General features: G+C 44.4%; 1 long non-coding RNA gene across 1 annotated transcript; it reads left to right on the forward strand.

Annotated features, from left to right (window-relative positions):
- The first annotated feature begins 2,477 nt into the window (after positions 1–2,477).
- Positions 2,478–13,382, forward strand: LOC125759710 (uncharacterized). The gene is made up of 3 exons (XR_007417339.1): positions 2,478–2,498; positions 12,931–12,995; positions 13,369–13,382. It is a non-coding gene; the product is annotated as an uncharacterized LOC125759710 (long non-coding RNA).
- The last annotated feature ends 7,414 nt before the right edge of the window (positions 13,383–20,796 follow it).

Here is a 20,796-nt window from a genome sequence, read left to right on the forward strand (position 1 = left end):
CCTGGCCTGCGTGGAACACGCACTGCAGTTACACCGAGAGCTAGAAGATTCTAAAGCCCATCGTAAACTCTGCAGGGGCAATATACTACAAGTACACTTGCAAGGTACCCACTACGCCATAAATCATAATTTTTCTGAAGTAGGAAAGCACTGAATATACCACTGCCCTTCACTCTGTGGAGCAGCGACGTAATCACCACACACCTGTAAGGCATTATGTGCACTTTGCTGCTGACTACAAAGAATTATGGCTGAGCCCTTTGTATGGTTTGGAAGCTTTAAACGCAATTCGTTGCGCAATTCGCATTGTGTGGCGCCTGGTTGTTATTTTATTCTTCTGCAACAGTATATTACACTTGTTAACGTGATTCTTTACCCGACACGACGCCTCCATAGGGTATTTTTGCGAAGGCGTTTTAAGCGCTGGCATGGCTTTGAGGGAGAATCTGATTCTGGATATTTTTTTCAGGGTTTCATTTTTTTATTTAGCGCGATAGCATTTACGGACACCTGCGATGGCGGCGCGCAACTACGGCACCAAATCGTCTGCTGTTGTGGTCTCGTAACAGCTTTCACTGTAATAAAGATGTGTACCCGGAAGTCTGTTGAGTCACTGAAAGTGGTATGACAAAATTTAGCTGTAAGCCTCCACCCTATTGCGAGTGCTAAATCACTTCGACTCCTGGAGCGGTCGCGTATCGGTAAGTGACTTATTCGGCAAGGCGGGCAGCAGCAGCCATGGTAACGAAAACGAATGGAGGTTCCCGAATAAGCTCGGTAATCTTTTATGTAATCTTTTATGTTTATATCTTGCGGTTTGTATAATGCCCGTCTTGTTTAAAATTATTGCAACGCTGTGGTTATGGGCTTTCCACAATCTTTTTTTCAACAAAATTTTCTAGCGTCATGTACAAAATGTGCAACGTGCCAGATCTAAACGTGTGTCTCGAGATCCTTTACTTATTATGCCACTAAAATTCTGGTATAGTTTCTGTATACGACGTAGGTATAAGTGTGGGCGAACTCCTAGAATGTCTTTACAACTATTCTGTGCAGTGTGACTTGTCGTGTCTGACGCCTCGGCACCGTAGGCAATGGAATATCATCGGTAAGCAGGCGGCTGCCGAGTCGGATATGCGCCATTTTTTGTCAAATGCAGGTGTAAGTTGTATGAGAAGGCTCTACAAAGGAACATAACTCAGCTGGTAAGTTACCTGGTCTTGGTTGGTTAAATTTCACATTCCCTTAGTGCTTTAGATATGTTATCCTTACGCGATGGCCGCAAGTATCGCCTAACTTCTGCACCCTTACTCAAAAGCACGAGAACCTTGTAGCCTTTAAACATGAATGTACCGCGCAGATATTTCTGTATTAAATCTACTGTAATAATAATATATGGAAAGTTTTTCGAGTTCGATGCACGTGCGCATGTACGTGTTTGCCAGTCGGCGCGTAAAGTCACTTTCCTCCACCTCCGTCGATTGCAACGGGTCATGAGCAATAAGTCAACGTGTTGTACGAACGGAAGCCACTGAAAGACGTGCACCTGTGAACGCACACAAAAAGCTGTTCCATAGGGCGCGCCGCTAGAACTTCTGCGCATATTCTGAACGATTGAAAACAATTTATGCGGTAAGTGCGTTTCTGGCGGTTTGTGCACAACTATTCCTGCTTAGCTGTTTCACAACTTATTCTTACTTGTCACTGATATATTTATTGTATCGCTATGAAGATGCATACGGTGTAAAAAAGCCTACTAGCCGAGCTTTCTGCTATAACGTTGCCTTGTTTTCTGCAGTGACAAACGTGGACGTGCCGAACAGCTAATATTGCTAGCCTGGAACATCAAGTGTGAACTTTTTTTTACGTTACCTTGCAAAAGATTGTTAAAGCTGCATATGATGTCGCACGTATTTAGAGCATCCAAAAACACATTCGCTCCGGGACTATAGTAATTTGCTTCTTATAAACCGCGTAGTTAACACGTTATTCGCCGAAGGTGTTGTCACAGGACACTTGGGCAATTCTGCATGTCTCTTCCTTCAACTAACTATTGTTATTCCCATATGCACAAAACAATCATGTTAACTGCCCTGTTGTGCGGACCGGAGGCAATACTTTTTGGCAAGCAGCGTTACGGCTGATCGACCTGGACCTAAACGCTACGCATTCTTTGTGCAGATTTTCTGCAAACTTCCGTCCGCAGCCTGTTCCCGTCGCAGCTGTCGCGGCCTGTTTCTTCGGGGTCAGCGTGGTTGTGGTCAGGATTCAGTGCGCCGGCGCAGTTCGAATCAACATTTATCTCCTTAATCGTTGAATTCATTGACGAGATCCGACGCCGGTGCTCAACGTGCTGCCACGGAATCTGCTGTTACCGGACAGTGATTGCGCCGCCCCTTCAGGCATACATAAGGACGTCGCAAGTGACTCGTCTTCATTTGGCAAGCAGCGTTACGGCTGATCGACCTGGACCTAAACGCTACGCATTCTTTGTGAAGGTTTGTGATATTCAATTTGCCTTTCCTTATTCATTTTTCTTAGCCGTGACTGCTGCTTTTGCCAAGTTCTTGCATTGTATACTGCAACTATGCCTACTAATACCGAGCTTGCTAAGCGAATTGACGCGCTCGAAAGTCTGTTCGATGGTAGGCTTGAATCTGTGGTCGCGGACCTTGTTTCTAAGTGCACTAATAAGCAAAAAGAACTCGGATTTGATCAATGCGCGACTCTAACGGAAAGTGTTCAGCACTTAAGTGATGTTTTTGATAACATGAAGGCAAAACAGGACGAGCTGGTGGCTTCGATCCGCGCACTCTCTGCAAAAAATGAGGCGTTGGAAAAAAAAAGTTGCTGACCTGGAACAGTATTCTCGACTGAATAATGTCGAGATCAAGGGTGTTCCGGTCACGCAAAATGAAAATTGCCTTGCAATCATGAAAACCATTGGCAATGCCATCGGCTGCCCTGTTTCTCCCTCTGATTTGGACGTTGTTCATCGTGTGGCCACAAAGTCCAAAGAGAAGAACATTATCGCTCGCTCTTGTTGCCGCGACAAGAAGGGCGAGTTTGTGCGTAGTGCTCGCAAAGCCCGTCTGCGTACTGGCCAAATTGGCTTTTCTGGTTCCACTGATGCTGCAGTGTTTGTAAATGATCACCTTACTTTCGAGAACAAACGTTTGTTTTCAAAGGTACTAGCTCTGAAGAAGGAAAGAAGCTGGCAGTTCTTATGGACGGACAACTGCCAGATTAAGACTCGTCAGACTAGTAGCAGCAAAGTGTTCATTATAAAGTCTGAGAACGACCTTCGGGTTTTCGACTAGTTGTGTGTTATCGGTTCTAAGGCCTTTTACGTTTTTTTTGTTTTTGTTTTTTTTTCTTTTTTTTTCTCTCTCTTCTTGTCACCTATTAATCATGTCATTTTCTGCTGACGAATTTATTTCATTACTCTATGATGAACATCGCTCTCTGGTTCATTTCAATGCCCGTGGCTTGCGAAGGAATCACAATTACATTAGTGATTTCATTCATTCTACAAAACACCCTTTTTCATTCATATGTATATCGGAAACCTGGCTTTCCGATGTCGATGCTGATCTGTACGGTTTTACGTCGTACAAATCTGAGAATTGTCACCGTGCGTCTGACGCCCATGGTGGCTCAGCTATTTTCATTTCTTCTGGCATTAATTATAGTCGCAGATTGGATCTTTCCATTGCCATTCCATACTGCGAATCAGTTTGGATAGAAATTGAGCAGCCTCATTTTACAAAGAGTCAAAAAAACTTAGTTCTTGGTAGTATCTATCGCTCCCCTTCTTCTTCACTATCTCAGTTCTTATCGGCTCTTGAGACCATCCTGAACAATCTGTCACTAGAGAACAAAAACATGCTGTTGGTAGGCGATATCAACATTAGCTTATTAGATTCTCATTCGAATAATACTATTGCCTATAATGATTGCCTTCTAGGGTACGGGTTAATGCGCCTCATTGATTCGCACACTAAATCCAACACACGTGGCTCTAACACTCTTTTAGATCATGCTTTTTCTAACTTCAGTCCTAAAGTATCCGGAGTAGTAGATGTCGACATTACCGATCATTATCCCATCTTCATCACATTTGATAGCCCTGTAGCTCGAATCAACACAGTCTTTACTACCACACGTTTTGACAAAGTAAGATTCATCAGTGCTATTTCAAACTGTGACTGGTCCAAAGTTAGCTCGCAAACTGATCCACAATCTGCGGTTGATATATTTTCCTCCTTATTCTCGGAAGCTACTTCTGCCAGTATTCAGATCTTTGCTCATAAGAAGAAATACCAAAAGCCTCAAAGCCCTTGGATGACATCTGCCTTATTAACGAGTTTGAGGAAAAAGAATAATCTCTATAGGAAAGTGAAGAGGCAACCCTTTAATAACACCTTGGCACTTCGTTATAAAAGTTATTGTAATATTCTTAACTCTTCGTTAAAACGTGCCAAGAAACTTTATTATAATGAACAATTTTTGAAGAATAAAAACAATCCTAAAAAGCAGTGGAAACTGTTTAATGAATTCTTAAATTCACCTGCAATCAACGCGCCCATAACAAAAATCACTGACCATAACGCTACTTACTGTCATTCTGACGACATTGCTAATGCGCTTTCTGAGTATTTCTGTTCGTCATCCAACTGTTCTAAAAATGTTCCTTCACCTAGTTTACCGCGCTTACCTCACTGATTTTTTCTCTTCCCCTCTTCAGCTGACGAAATAGTATCAGCTATTCGCAATCTTAAAAATACGTCTCCTGGTTTGGATAACATTTGTGCGCGTCATTTAAAGATGGTTGCTCATATCATTTCTCTGCCTTTAACCCATATAATCAACCTCATCTTTTCTAAGGGTTCGTTTCCTGACTCATTAAAGCGTGCAAAGGTCATACCAATTTTTAAGAAAGGTGATAAAGCGGCCATTAAAAATTATAGGCCTATATCTATCCTTCCATCATTAAGCAAACTAATTGAACATCTGTTTGTAAAGCGTCTTAATGCTTACCTTACAAAATATAATGTTATAAAGCCTTCCCAGTTTGGCTTTCGTCATGGAAGCTCAACTAACCATGCTCTACTTTCTTTGACTGACTTCATCAAACATTCCATTGACAGCGGTAACTTCTCGGGTTCAGTATTTTTAGACTTTACAAAAGCATTCGACACGCTCAATCACTCCATTCTCTTCAATAAGTTAGAATCTTGTGGTATTACCGAACCGCCTTTAAACTTTCTAAAAAGTTACCTGTTTAACCGACAAAACGTGGTCTTTACTAGTGGCTCCTACTCTAACACTAAGATTACTAATCAAGGTGTCCCGCAGGGGTCCATTCTTGGCCCCCTCTTATTTATTATTTATATAAATGATCTCCCTGATGTCGTATGTTCTGCACATTGTGTGTTGTACGCTGACGACACCACAGTATCATGTAAAGCCAAAACAGTCCCATCTTTAATATCCAAACTAAATTCTGTACTAAATAATGTGGCTTTATGGTGCAATAACAATGACCTAACTATAAACCCCTCTAAAACTCAGTTTATGGTTTTCAGATCATCTCAAAGACATTTGTTAGCTTCTGCCGCTGTAACACTGGGTCCTAATACTATCTATGCTTGTGATTCTGTTGTTTTTCTTGGTGTGCGTTTAGACATAACCCTTAATTTTGGTCTACACTTGTTAGACTTAAAGAGAAAACTGCTTTTGGTATTCGTGCATTGATTAAAGCTAGGCCATACTTCTCTACTAATGCATTATTATCAATCTACTTTGCATTTATTCATAGTCATTTTAACTATGGTATAAATACCTGGGGGATTCCCTATCATTCGTACATCTCATCTATGCAACACATACAAAATCAAGCTATCCGCATTATCACTTACAGCCCTCGTCGTTCTAACGCTATTTCATTGCTTAAACAATATAATATTCTGTGTATTAGTAAGTTATTTGAATTTCATTGTACTTGTTTGTTTTTTATTATAATTAACCGTCGGCTACCTTTCCATCTCATCAACTGTGACTTACTAAAAAACACTAACCGCACTCGCTTCGCAGTAGAAGGAAGTTGATTACTACCACGAGTTCGCACTAATTACGGTATAAAATCATTGTCATCCACAGCCATTTCGTTATGGAACTCTATTCCACCCACTATAAGGTCTTTAGCCAACGTATACACATTCAAAAAAACTTTGAAATTATATCTACTAACATCATAAATTATTCTATGTAGTTCTTTTTGATTTGTGATACAACGCTTTTATTGTTGTACTTGTATCTATTACTATGTTTTATCGTTTCGTTGTTTTGCTATATATCCTGTTATGTAACATTGTTCTGTTTTTACTATTTTGTCTTCCCATTTGCCCTTGCATTTTTTTTCATGCTTTCTTTATCGTGGGTCCCCCTACAGTCTTCGGACTATGGGACCCTAGTCTGTAAAACGTTTCCTTCATTTTATGTATCGTTACTTTGCTAATAATAATAAACTTCAAACTTCAAACTACAGCCTTTTCCTAATCGTAAATCTAGCTCTCTTGCATTTGAGTTAGCGCAACTAATGACAGCTAGCCACTTCGGCAAACAAAATGATCAAGCCCAGTATGCCCTATGACGCGGATAATGCAGACTCAGCTCTCCTAATGTCAACACGCAAAATAGAGAAGACCTCGCACGTGGAACCACGACCTCGTCTCGACTTGAAGCGCGGGAGGTGCAGCCATTGGTGAGGTGAATATGTAGCACGGGGAAGCGCACTCGTGGATGATGAAAATGGTCCATTATCGAGACATAACGGGCGAATCTAATAGTTTTGCCTTTACTGTGTACCCCTCGGTGACCTCATTGCTGATCCACTTTTGAAGACCAAGCTCATCTTATTCTCACATCCTCAGGCAGTTCGGGCATAAGCTCAGTGAAATAGAGAGGCTTATCTGAAGTGATGAGTGATCACAACATTATTCGCTGTTTGCTTTTAGTGCGCGACATGAAAGCAGATCATTCGCATTAGGATGGCATTTAGCAATGACTCTGGTATCTTAAAAAAACATAATTGCAACGTTCTCTTTGTTGTAATAATTTTAGACACCCTGTCTCCGTAGAGTGGGTAATGTTTTGGATATGATAAAATTTCCTGATTGTGGAGTTTTATATCCCTAAACGTTACGATTATGGATGAGGTACTCCGCCGAGCAGCAACCCTTCTGAACTTCTACAGAGAGACATAATGCACAGCAATTCGCAGATGATAATTGCCGCATGATGAAGGTAGATGTGTACCGCGTTATTCCAGTCAGAAAAACATATTAGTGCACTCCAAAACTCTATGAAGTCGTTTCCAAATAGCTTTGTTTAACAATGCGAAGTTTTAGAGTGCAGCTCTTAACGCCCGTTCTTGCGTTGAGCAGCGCCAACGTTGCGGTCGTGGTCGGTGGCGTAACCGATATACATGAAAACATAGAATAAGAATGAAATACCCAGGATCGTACGGGACTTGAATGCGGGCCCTCTGCGTGGCAGTCGAGTTTTCTACCACAGAGTAGCTGTTTGGCCTTGTTGGTTTGACATGACACATGTTGAAAGCGCAAAAGACGAAGACAGAGAAGAGGCAGCGCTCGTGTGTGTCAAGCCTCTTCTCTGTCTTCGTCTTTTGCGCCTTCAACCTGTGTACCACAGAGCCACGCTACGCTGTTGCTTGAAGCTAATTTGCAAAAAGACCCTTTACAGGCGTCATGTCATGCAAGGGATCACGTTAGCCTATGTAATATAACGTGGCAGAAGAGTAATAGCCTAGTTACAATTGCACGCTAACCTCAGTTACGACGGACCTCAGTTAACAGGAATAAACTATAGTTAGCGCCAACTACGGTTGGCACATGTTACACGCGAAAAGTTGTCCTTAGTTTGGGTCGCTGAAGCAGGTCACGTGACATTAAGTTTCGTGATTAAAATATAAACGTTTAGCTGGTTTTTATAAAAAAATACTCACAAATACAATGTATTTCAGTTAAAATAAATCTTTTCTCCTTGCATCTGCAGTCCCCGAGCGTATTCCATCAAGTGTTTTGACAAGGTTTGGCTTAAATAAGGGCTAGTCTCGCAGCTATGGGCGACGTCAACTGAAGGTCGGTGTGAAAGCCAAGACAATCCGTTGCTTGATACGTTTGGTATCGCCGTGTTTGGTGCGTGGTTTGTTCTGACGGACTGTTTCGCGTGTCAGCGCTTCTGTTCTTGAGAAATGCCAGTTCAATTGCTTTTGGGAAGACGTTTCAGCCTCCAGTGGAGCCACGCTGCCTTCGACCACCAAGTTAGGTGCCGCCATTGTGTTAGCTTCCTTAACTGAGGTGGTCAACCTCAGTTCGGAGCAACCACGGTTAGTGGGATAACTGCGGTTAGGCTTTCCGTCTAAGTGGATGTAACTGCGGTTTAAGGGAACTGAGGTTTGCCGTAACTGAGGTTAGCGTGCCCGTGTAACAAGGGTATAAAATAACAACCAGTCGTCACACAATGCTAACTGCGCAAATAGTGTGTGGTTTAATGCTTCCCACCTAGTGCAACGTGCTCAGCCATGTTTCTTCATCGTCATCAGTCACATGCAGCATCAACAAAGTGCGCATCATACGTTACCCGTCACGGTGGTCAAGTGGTTATGGTGTTCGGCTGCTGACGCGAAGGTCGCGGGATCGAATCCCAGCCTCGTCGGCCGCATTTTCGATGGAGGCGAACATGCTTGAGGCCCGTGTACCTAGATTTAGATGCACACTAACGAACCCCAGGTGGTCGAAATTTCCGGAGCCCTCCACTACGGCCTCCCTCATATTCATATCGTGGTTTTGGGATGTTAAACCCCAAAAATCGGAAATAATGTCTTACAGATGTGTAGCGGGTACCTCGCTTATCCGCAGGAAAACAAATATTGGTCTAGTGGGTGCTGCCCTACTTTCACAAAACGTACGATTTACGACGGAAAGCCAAAACTTGAAACACAGTTGGCGTTGCCCCAACACGAAGTTGTGCTCAGAATTCTCATTAGGCAGTATCGTAATCGTCGGTGAATTTTTCGATGTCTGCAAGAGAAAATAAAAGAATTGAAACCTTCAGAAACTTAGGAACATTGGTGCCTCTTTGAATATTTCCTGCCCCCAGAATGGCACTACATCTGATACAATTGAAACTTCAGATGAGATTAATACGAGTTGCTTTGTTTGGAGCGTGCTTGAGGAAGAAGACTCAATAAGGCTGGCAGCTTATCCTAGAGCTGCCCAACACACTATGGCAGAAACATTACGAGTGCAATAGGACGAATTCACTAACGCTTACAGCAGTTACTAACGCACTTCATCGCAAGTTCTGCTGGCATAAACACCATGCCACCGGAACTACGAAATATTCGAGTAGTACTCGGACATTGATATGCTACCAGTGAAAATATAGCGCGCAGCATCCCTAGCAGTGAGAACCCGCACATGTGTTCATATCTAAAGCGACAAATAGGGACGTAATAAGGGAGAAATCCAATATGCACCTACAGACTATCATCACAAATCGTCAATGACATCTCTAAGAACACGAATTTATTTCGTACAGAATAGCGATCTGGGTCAGTCGATGCATACTGTTGAGGATTTGTACTAGCTAAAAGACGAAACAGTGGAGCGACTAGTGGCACATACAGAGACTGCACTAACAACTATACCACATGTTAGCCTAGTAGCTGTGTGTGCCACTTCTCTCCTTGGTGTTTCGTCTTTTGGCTGGTTGAAATCCTCAAGAATTTGTTTCCACTTCAGAGGCATTTCAGCCCGGTGGCTTCGTTGACAAGCACCTCTGGAATATTCACGGCTGTTTCGCCTTACTTTCCAAAACATGTTAAACAAATGTCTTTTTGACAGATTAAGAAAGCGCGTTAGATCACGTAGTGCATAAGAGATTGGTAAGCATGATCGAAATAATCTTTCTAAAGGTAACTGTTGTTGAGTTGGCGAAGACATGAACCACTTGTGTGTAAAGGCGTTAACACGTAACCTATCGTATCAGCCTTTTTGACGTTTCCCAGGGTTCCAGATAGTTACCTATTTGTAATCTCTGCAATAATAGAGGATTTGATATATAGTTACGTTCTAATTATTTAGAGTTCATTCAATTGTCCTTCGCAGAACAATGTATACAATAGCTACCTCACATTGTGAACATGCCAGGAGAAAGAAAAGGGTGGATAGACAGACTGCCGTACGATAATCAGTGAAATAACACTCCTAAATAACTATCCAGATAAGCAAATGGAATTAAAATTACAGTGTTCCACTGAGTTTAATTAACCTATACATTTTCGTAAAATTTTGAATTCATTTTTAGTATACCAAATACTCACACAGTGTATTAAGGCTAACTGCATAATAAAAAAACTGCTTCCCCGCGCAATTTGCACAGGTCTCAATAGTGAAACTATTTCAATGAACCAACATAAAAGCACTGAGAAAGTAACCTAACTTCTGCGCGCAGTGCCCCTGTATAGATGGACAATAACGCCAACAAAGACAATATGTTGTGAGTATAGCCTCGCACTCCTACGGCTGCGTTTCTCTTTAAATATTTTTAGCTCACGAGGTTGTTTCGTGGTGGCCCGAGTTCTCCTGCTCTGAAATAACACATTTTCCTCTCTGCCACTTCGGGACAAAAAGAAGAGTGAATGCGGTATCAATACATCTCTCTAATCCTTAGGAGAAATTCCCATCAGATATGACCAATATGAGATATGGGAAAGCCCTTCTTTTAAATGGCAATGCTAGTGGACATATTATTGGGATAGCAATCGTATGGACACTCTGGCATTTTTTTGCCGTCACCGCCATATTCCATATATATAAACCAAAAAGAAAAATCAATAACGGAAAATTTTCCGCAGCGTGCGACCAGGGATTCGAACCCACCACCCGTCCCTTCGTAGCGCATCGCGTGATACAGCTCTGCCACATGCCATACGCCCTCCAGAATACTAACAGCAAGCATTTAAGTACACCATTTCCCGCTGGCGCAACGCAGAGCTCGGAGGTACTGCAGCGTGTCCACTATCATGAGGTGGCGCCAAGGGCGTGATTTAAAGGTGGTCGCACCCAATACTGCTTGATTTCCTTTCTGTTTGAAAACTGCCCTCGAGATGCGCCTAAAAAGTGGCCCATTTCTGTACCCACTTCATAATTGAAACTGGGCAAACAATGCGACGAACGCCACCGCGCGGCATAAAATGCATTCTGGATGAACCCCGTTCTTAGCGTTAAAACAGCGCCGCCGAACGGCCGGTTCAAACTTAATGTGGGAATAGATTTTACGCGAAGCAGGTGGCGTACAAGACACTCAAGTAAGGACACTATTGTCTTGTATTTCACGTCCGTGATGAGTTCAGGTTGTGCTATGCAAATTGTGGTATATCTGAAGCCAACCACACGGTCACGAGGGCACAGATACGCCGGCCGCTAGATCATGGTTTACGTGACCGGCATGACGATTTTCATGTTTTGACTTGGGATTCATTTACGTCATAGACTAATATCATCCTGCGGAAGCTTTTTTTTCTATATTAAGTTAACCAAACGGCTACGACAGCACAAAGATTGTGGTGATAAGTGCGCTCGTCGGGCTAATGATGCGTCGAATGCCAACGCGCGGCACGGGCTCATTACACGCGCTTTGTCGACGTTTCGGCACCGAACCCCTTGTTCTTCAAGGAAAAAGAATAATTACAGCGTGTGTGTGTCCTCTTGCCATGTCATGAAAATAAGGGAAATGACATAAAGAGGAATGTAACAAGAAAGAAGACGAAGAACAAAGAAGAAGAAGAACGAAAAGGAGCAGGTTGTCGAGAGGGTCATTAAGAATGATTTTGCTTAACGCGAAGATTGCGTTAGCTTTTGAACGTATTCAGTAATCTGACAACAATGGGGCCTCCGCATCCCTACCTTCCTCTCAACGGAAAATGTAATGATCCCACGCGTTTAGTATTGCACCTTCCGGCGTAAGGCCACGGGCGGCATTTTTGACGTCCACTCTCGACGTTTACCGCGTTAAACCGGAGAAAGAGAAATTGGTGGGGAGTGGATTCAGTGATTTCAACGCATGCTTTTACGTATCGGCGTGGGTGTAAGATCGGAGGAGGCTGGTAGTGTTGCCGCGCCTTCAATATTTATGAAGTGCATTGGCTCTTTTTGGCAGAGAAAAAGATGCAGAAAAAGGAAAGAGGTCCAATGGAAAAAGAGAGTAAAAGCTTGTTTGTGTAATGACAGTTCCAGTACAGCGCTATACGACGTGCACTACACTGTACGACGTCCGGGACCACTTATCTGTGCATAAGTGGTCCCGATGGTGAGACGCATAAGCTTACAGCTGCGCCAAGTAGCGGTATGATTCAATACATTATGATTCTCACAATGGGCTGCAAGGGGCCGGGGACTGATTAGAGAATGGCGTTTGCGCATTTTATGATCGTAATTCGGAGAGGGTGCCCGGGTGCTCATTTATTCCATTTTTGTTGTGTTGAATTTGTAGATAAAGCAAGATTCCCGTTCGTCCCGTTCTCTGGTTGTTCGAAAACTGTTTGTCAAGGGTGTAACCTTGATACAGTCAAGGTTGTGATCTTTCAGTGCGATATGTTTAGAAAGCGGAAGGCCGCGCAGGGCACGTACATGCGACCGATGGTTTGGAACCTAATTCTAAAAGATTTGTGTGTCTGTCCTATATATACCATGTTACATATCCCCCATTCTAAAATGTATATGACGTTGCTTGAATCGCAGTCGAGTGCATCACTTATCCTGTGCTTAAAATTTGAGTGTATGCTTTTCGCCACTATTGTTAACATATGTTTGCATAATCTGCACCTTCCTTTCTCGCAAGGGCGACACTTCTGTGCAACGAAGACCTTGGAGACCAGCCGGACGGCTTGGAAACATCCATACTACGTGAGTTGTTACTACAGCGTCTTCCACCTACCGTGCGAATGGCTCTTGTCCCAGCTCAGGATAAGACGCTGTCGGAGCTGGCAGAAATGACCGATGACATGATGGACGTTGCTGCGGCAGTCATAAACGCTGCACACACCTCTCCGATTTCCGAAGCAGATTCCCTTCGAAAAACGGTAAACGATCTCGCAGCTGAAGTCGCCAACTTGCGTCTGCAATTGCTGAGCATTCGCAACTTAAATGACCAGCCTCGTCCACACCGACCATCTCTCATGTCGCCTGCTTCGCAACGGCCCCTCCGCCAGCCCGAGCACCACTTTTCACCGCAGAACACATGTTACTGTCACCGGCGTTTTCGTGCCGCGGCTCGCAGATGTGTGCCACCCTGCTCATGGCGCATGGGAAACGCTCCGGCCGATCGTCAATAACAGCGGTGGGCGATCAAGGCCAAGCATCAAGCCGCCTCTTCCACATCACCGACAGAGCCACAGGTCTTCGCTTGCTGGTGGACACTGGAGCAGAAGTCAGCATAATTCCAGCATCCAAAACTGACCGGCGTCTCCGCGAGAAGTCAACTCCTTTGCAAGCGATCAATTCTTCGGTCATCGCAACTTATGGACAGAAGTCTCTGACCCTTGATCTCGGTCTCAAGAAGACACTGCAGTGGTTATTTTGGATAGCAGACGTACGCTACGCAATCTTAGGCGCCGATTTCTTAAGGCATTTTGATCTGCTCGTGGATATGAACCGCTGTTGCCTGGTGGATAGCTATACCGGCTTATCGGTCAATGGTTTTCTCTCACGCGCTACGGCCCTAAACCCCACTTTCGTGAAACCGCCTACGTCACCATATACAGCTCTGCTCAACGAGTTTCCGGCAATTACAACGCAGTCTCCAATGGATAAGACCCCCAAGCACACTGTGACCCACTGCATCGTTACCACAGGCCCACCGGTACACTGCCGCCCTCGCCGACTTGGCCCTGATAAACTTCCAATTGCTCGCAACGAGTTTGAGCATATGTTACAGCTGCAGATCATTCGTCCGTCATCAAGCTCGTGGTCGTCAGCGCTACACATGGTTCCCAAGAACAACAATGACTGGCGGTCCTGTGGTGATTATCGGGATCTCAATGCAGTCAATGTTCCAGATGGATACCCGTTACCCAAAATTCACGATTGTACTGCCTTTTTAACCGGCACAACAGTATACTCGAAGATTGATCTTGTGAAAGCTTATCACCAGATCCCCGTTGAGCCTTCTGACATTCCCAAAACTGCAATAGCTACCCCATTTGGGCTCTATGAGTACATACGAATGCCTTTCGGTTTGAGAAACGCAGCTCAGGCATTTCAGCGTTTTATAGACGAAGCCACAAGAGGCTTGCCGTTTTGTTTCGCCTATATCAGCGATCTTCTCGTTGCCAGCAAGGACGCTGAAACGCACAAGGCACATCTACGTGAGCTTTTCACTCGGCTGCGTGATTACGACCTTGTCATCAATGTAGAAAAGTGTCGGTTTGGAGTCTCGGAGATATCATTCCTCGGACATCAGATCACTAAAGATGGCATCACTGCTCTACCTGACAAGGTTCAAGCTATCCTCGAGTACCCACCTCCCACGTCCATACGTAGTCTGCGACGTTTTCTCGGACTCGTCAATTTTTATCGCCGCTTCATCCCTACACGCTCTACATTGCTGCAGCCTCTAGAAGCACTACTATCGACTTCGCAGGCGGAGTCAGCCGCACTTCCCTGGGACACGTTCGCGGATCAAGCTTTTGCCGCCGTTAAGACCGAACTCGCCCAGGTCACCCTCCTGCACCACCCTTCACCAACTGCTCCCACTAGCCTCATGGTGGACGCTTCTTCAGAAGCAGTTGGAGCCGATCTTCATCAATGGATCAATGGTGCATGGGCTCCAATTTCCTTCTATTCCCGCAAGTTACGCCACACTGAGCGCCGATACAGTACTTTCGGACGGGAGCTCGTCGCGGCCTACCTTGCGGTGAAGCATTTCAGGCACTTACTTGAAGGGCGACAATTTGCCATTCTTAGCGACCACAAGCCACTTGTTTCGGCTTTACGTTCCTGCAGTGCCACGCACACTCCTAGAGAACTTCGACGCCTTGCTTTCATTGCCGAATTCACCACAGACACACGTTATGTAAAAGGCAGCTTTAACAGTGCAGCGGACGCTCTCAGTCGTATTACCATCAATGCCACGACAGGCACAACCGACCTTTCATTGTCTTCGCTCGCGGAGGCACAGGCATTAGGCGACGAGCTTCCACGACTCCGATCCTTTACTTCCCTCCGACTAGAACAAGTCAACTTTCCTGACGACGACGTTACGCTCTGGTGCGATGTTTCACACAACTGCACTCGTATCTATGTCCTTCACAGCTGCGTCGTGCTGTTTTTGACACCCTCCACTCCATCTGCCATCCAGGCGTAAGAGCTACGCAACACCTGGTCACTGAACGCTATGTCTGGCCGCGCATACGCGCTAACGTTCGTGACTGGGTTCGCACTTGCACAGCGTGTCAGCGTGTCAAGGTAAAACGGCACACCAAGCCTCCATGGGGAAAATTCTCACTCCCTGATGCACGTTTCGACACCATTCATTTGGACATTGTCGTGCCTTTATCTCCATGTCGGGGAAATGCGTATTTGCTTACGTGTAATGACAGGTACACTAGGTGGCCTGAAGCAGCTCCAATGCCTGACATCACGGCAGAAACAGTTGCTCGTACCTTTCCTGCTACCTGGATTAGCCGTTTTGGTGTACCATAAACGGTGACTACTGATCGAGGCAGACAGTTTGAGTCAGCGCTTTTCACATCTGTCACATCTCTACTGGGTTGTGCGCGTATTCGCACAACTGCGTATCATCTAGCATCAAATGGCTTGGTAGAGAGACTCCACCGTCATCTAAAAGCAGCACTCGCCTCGCAGCCTCACGCCGAAGATTGGGTAACGCACCTCCCCATCGTGCTTCTCGGCCTGCGTTCAACACTTCGCCGAGAACCTGCCTGCTCTGTAGCCGAGATGGTTTATGGCTGCACACTACGTTTGCCTGGTGACCTCGTCAGCCCCGTTACTATGCAGAGTGTTTCGGATTCATCTTCTTTCGTCCAGCGTCTGCGGATCTTCATGCAAAACCTGCGCCCATTACGAACTTCAGCTCACAGTAAGAACGACGTTTTTCTGCCAGCAAACCTACAGGCATCTTGACACGTTTTTGTTCGTGTCGATGCGTCTCGCCGTGCTCTTCAGCCTAGCTATGACTGTCCTTTCCCAGTCATCAAGCGTTCTGAACAACATATAACAATCCTGCGTAATGGGCATAAAGACACAGTCAGCATTGAAAGGATCAAGCCAGCACCCATTCTGACAAGCTCCGTCTGATCATTTTTTTTTCTTCAAGTGCCCACGGCCACTTGTCTGCAGGGGGGGGGGGGGCTATCTGTGGCATACTTTTGTTCTTCTTCTGGCATGACACACTTGGGACATAAACTAGTAGTGGGTAGTCTGCTGAGGAGAAAGAAGAAGTAGTTGGAACAATGGTGGAGATACATTAATAAACCGCGCTGTGTTTACGGAACCGCGTTTCAGAATGATCTAACCCCACAGGTGATTCATGTGGCCCATACTTCATAAAAATGAACCTGATTGCCTTTCTTTGTACGGCTTCAAGTTTGACGATGTTTTGTTTAGTAAAAGGAAACCATACGGTGTTGGGGAGGGGGGGGGGCGTACTCTAGTATCGGCCTTATAAATGCATTATAAGGCAACAGTTTGGTATCTATGGGGGCTAATGGAAGGCGGCGTCGGATAAAAAAGAGTCGTTTGAGCGCGGTCACTGTTATGTGGCTTACATCACTCCATTTAAGATCCTCAGTTATTGTTAATCCAATGTATTTATGTTCAGTGATGGCGCCTAATTCCATGTTAATAATTTTTTACTGGAATAACGATTTACTCCATTTTCTCGATATTATGAGTAGGGTTGATTTTTTCTGCATTTAATACTATTTGCCAGTCGGAGCACCATTTTGTTACTGTTTGTAACGCGCAGTCAAGAGCTAGATGATCTGCGTTCGTATTGATTGCATTATAGATGATGCACTCATCTGCGAACAGTCTGACGTTGAAATGTATATTAGTACGTAGGTCGTTGATGAAGGTGTTTCAGAACCCTGTGGAACACCGGATATCACTTGGGCACCATCAGACGACTGGCCGTCAATTTCAACAAACTGTAAACGGCCTCTTAAGTAATCAGTTTTCCAATTAATTTTGGGGCCGTGACCTAGCGTTAACTTAAGCTTATAAATTATTTTCTGATGAATCACTCGGTCGAAGGCCTTTGAAAAATGTAGTAGTATACGGTCAATTTGTTTTCTGGAATCGATGCCCAGGAACAGGTTGTGAACAAGTTCCAGAAGTTGTGTCACCGTAGACAATCCACGGCGAAAGCCATGTTGGAAGGGTGTTAGGATAGATTCAGCGTCAAGGAACGATGTTATGTGTTTGAGAATAATGTGTTAAAGTATTTTATTGCTGCGCATGGTATTGAGATAGGCGTGAAATTAGCTGCATCGTACTTGTTTCCTGATTTGTGTGCAGGAGTCATTCGAGCGGTCTTCCATTCTTTTGGAAGCCTACCACTTGATAGCGATTTGTGAAAGAATAAACATAAATACTTTGCGACCCATTCAGCGTTTTTTTAGAAATGCGTTAGGAATATTATCAGGCCCAGAGCCTTTCATGCCATCTAAATTAAGCAGAAGATTAAGGATACCTGACGCAGTGATTATAAGAGGTTCTATATGCCTCGCAGCACATGCATCCATATGAGGCATACTGCCATTATCGTGTGTGAAGACTGAGTGAAAATAATTATTAAGAGCGTTCGCAGTAGCTGGGCTTTCGCTCGGGGAAGCTGTTTTTTCATCGCATGACTTAGGGTTGAGGTAGTTCCAAAATTTTGTAGGTGATGTTTTTATGATGTTATTCAGTTTGCGAGTAGCGAAATTTTCTCTTGCAGCCTTTAAAGTTACTTTCAGACTAATCGTGTCATCATCAAGTTTGTTTTTTGTTGACGTAGTAAAATTTTTCTTCAGTGAACTTTTTAGCCATTCATTCATTCATTCATTCACATTATTCATTTTATTACCTCAAATATTCCGGTTGGGATATTACATAAGGGATTGAGTGATAGAAAGGCCAACAATATAATGGTAGTTATGATGGGATGGTTTCGATGAGCCGCTTGAATGCTTCGGTGTCGATGATAGTGGCGACTTCGGCGGGCAGGTCATTCCAGTCTTGGGCTGTGCGCAGGAAAAATGATTGGTGAAGGGTCGCAGTATGGGCTTGCGGTGGGTATACTGCGTTACAGTGACTGTTGCGGGACATGCGGTGGGCTCTTCTGATGTGTGGGTTCTCGGGAAGCGAAAAATAGAAAAAATTATGATAAAGGTTAAGACTTGCGATTTTACGGCGCTTAGCCAAATCGGATAAGTAATCTCTGCTTTTAGTGGCAAGACGCTTGAGGCGTATGAATAGTTGGATACTACAAATCGCGCCGCAGTGTTCTGGACAGACTCGAGGGCGCAAGTGAGGTTATTATGATGAGGATCAAAAATCGCATGCGCATACTCTAGTTTTGGCCGGACAAGGGTTTCGCTTCACTTTTCGTTTTGCGTAAATGACGTCACGCGTTATCCATGGGTTGTGTTGCTTTATCGTTTTCGCTTTGGAGGGTAGGAACTTGTGAATGTAATGTGACACAATATCCTTGAACAGATGCGATAATATTTCAATATCAGTTGAGGCCTAGCAGGAAGTTTCGTTGAAGGATGATAGGATGAAAGGTGGCCGATAATGCTAGTATCGTCCGCATTGTGAAAGTCGGGAAAAGATTTCACCACCGATTTGGAGCCTTTGTTATTGACTGGTATACTACACATCACCGTCTTGTCGTCGGATATTCCGTGAGTTACCTCTATTTTTATTTCTTCCGGGGAAAGTGGCTGCTCAAGAAAATCAGATCTAATATGTTCCCACCAAACCCACGATAGCGAGTAGGCGTATTAACTGCCTGGTGTAAGTTTAAATCTAACATATCTAAAATAACATCTGAAGGGGTGGAATGTTGCACCATTGTTAACCAGTTGATATCAGGTAGATTGAGATCCCCAAGAAGGATTACTCGGCCCTGTCCAAGATGATTATGCGTGTATTTGTACAACGAAAGCATGGTGTCAGTGTCAGCAGCGAGACTTCGATAAACACAACCAACATATATTGAATAGCAACTGAGTAAAAGATTGCGGAATATGCAAGCTTGTGATGTGATATGCAATGTCGATAATCTGCATTCATTTCCCTCTTTGAAAACGCAGATTTGAGTGTCTCCGTACACGCGACAAACCAAACAGAAGGTAGTTCATTTGTTTGTTTTGTACTTTTTTGGATCAGAATATAATTCCGGCACTATATGCAGCAAGCAACATTAGCGTAAACGAATGTGTGCGGTGTCCGCGTTGATTTGCTAAGTGGTTAGTAATTTCTGTGTAGAAAACAGAGTACTTCTAAACTGCAGACTGAATACTTCAGTTTTCGTCACCTCTTTGAACATATTTTAGGTCATTCTTGTTCACGTTCCATGATCACAGCCGTAATACTTCGCTCTAGCCATGCCGACCTTTAGGCTCAGGGCTGCATACTCCGTGCTCGGCGTTAGCAGCGATAAACGTGAATTTTGAAATTATTGAATAACCCTCCGAATGAAGCTTCGATCATGACCGACTGAATGGGTGGATATTCGCTGATTTAGCTACACAAAGTTACACCCCATTCCAATCAGAGCAAAGTCATGGCGAGGCATAGGGTTCAGCTACCTCGCGAAGTTATCAAAGCTGAGTTGATAATAAGCTGGGGGACAAGTGCATTAGCGCACCCTCTATTGGACTTTCAAACGAAGAATTTTATAACTTGGCTGGGCTTTATGGCATACGTGGCGGTACGCTCGAAGCATTTCAGATGATGTGGCAATGATGTAAGCACCTTTCTTTTCTTGTCTCATACCCTCTCCTTTGCCTTGTATATATGCACCATTTTATCTAAACGAACTAGTTGGAAGTCAGCGCTCTTTGCCTATGTTTCTCTCGTCCCTTTGCAAACTTTCTACGCACTGTTAACATTTAGAAAGCAACGAAGGCGCTGATGAAATTTCTGCGAGTGACCCGCCTTGTTGAACGATTGTGACACGCCTGTGTGTGTGTGTGTGTGTGTGTGTGTGTGCGTGTGCGTGCGTGCGCGCGCGCGTGTGTGTGTGTTTGTGTGTGTGTATGTGTGTGTGCGCTTTTCTCCCTCCCTATTCCATTCCTCTATTTCTTACTTTTCTGTCTCCCCTTACTCCTTCCCTAGTGCAGGGTAGCAAACCAGATATGTTTTCTGGTTAACCTCCCTGCCTTTCCGCATTACAATTCTCTCTGTCTCTCTCGAAATGAATCCACATGAACTTGCCGAAGCATACCCTTCAATCTATACCAACTAGACCACCTATGAACGCTTATTGTGGTCCTTTATGAAAGAGAACACGCGAGCGTGTGGCCTCTGCTCTGGAGTGGCTGCTTACTGCACCATCAAATATCGGCAGGATAAAGCACCACCGCTTTTGGTGTCACCCATTGGCAAGCATGTTAACAAGGCATTGCCTATAACAATCGGACTGGAAAGGCGCGTGCAAGCGTGCTTGGGGGATTACACCCTCTGCCCTCATGATCAT

Source organism: Rhipicephalus sanguineus, chromosome 8 (assembly GCF_013339695.2).
Source record: "Rhipicephalus sanguineus isolate Rsan-2018 chromosome 8, BIME_Rsan_1.4, whole genome shotgun sequence".
NCBI lineage: Eukaryota > Metazoa > Arthropoda > Arachnida > Ixodida > Ixodidae > Rhipicephalus > Rhipicephalus sanguineus.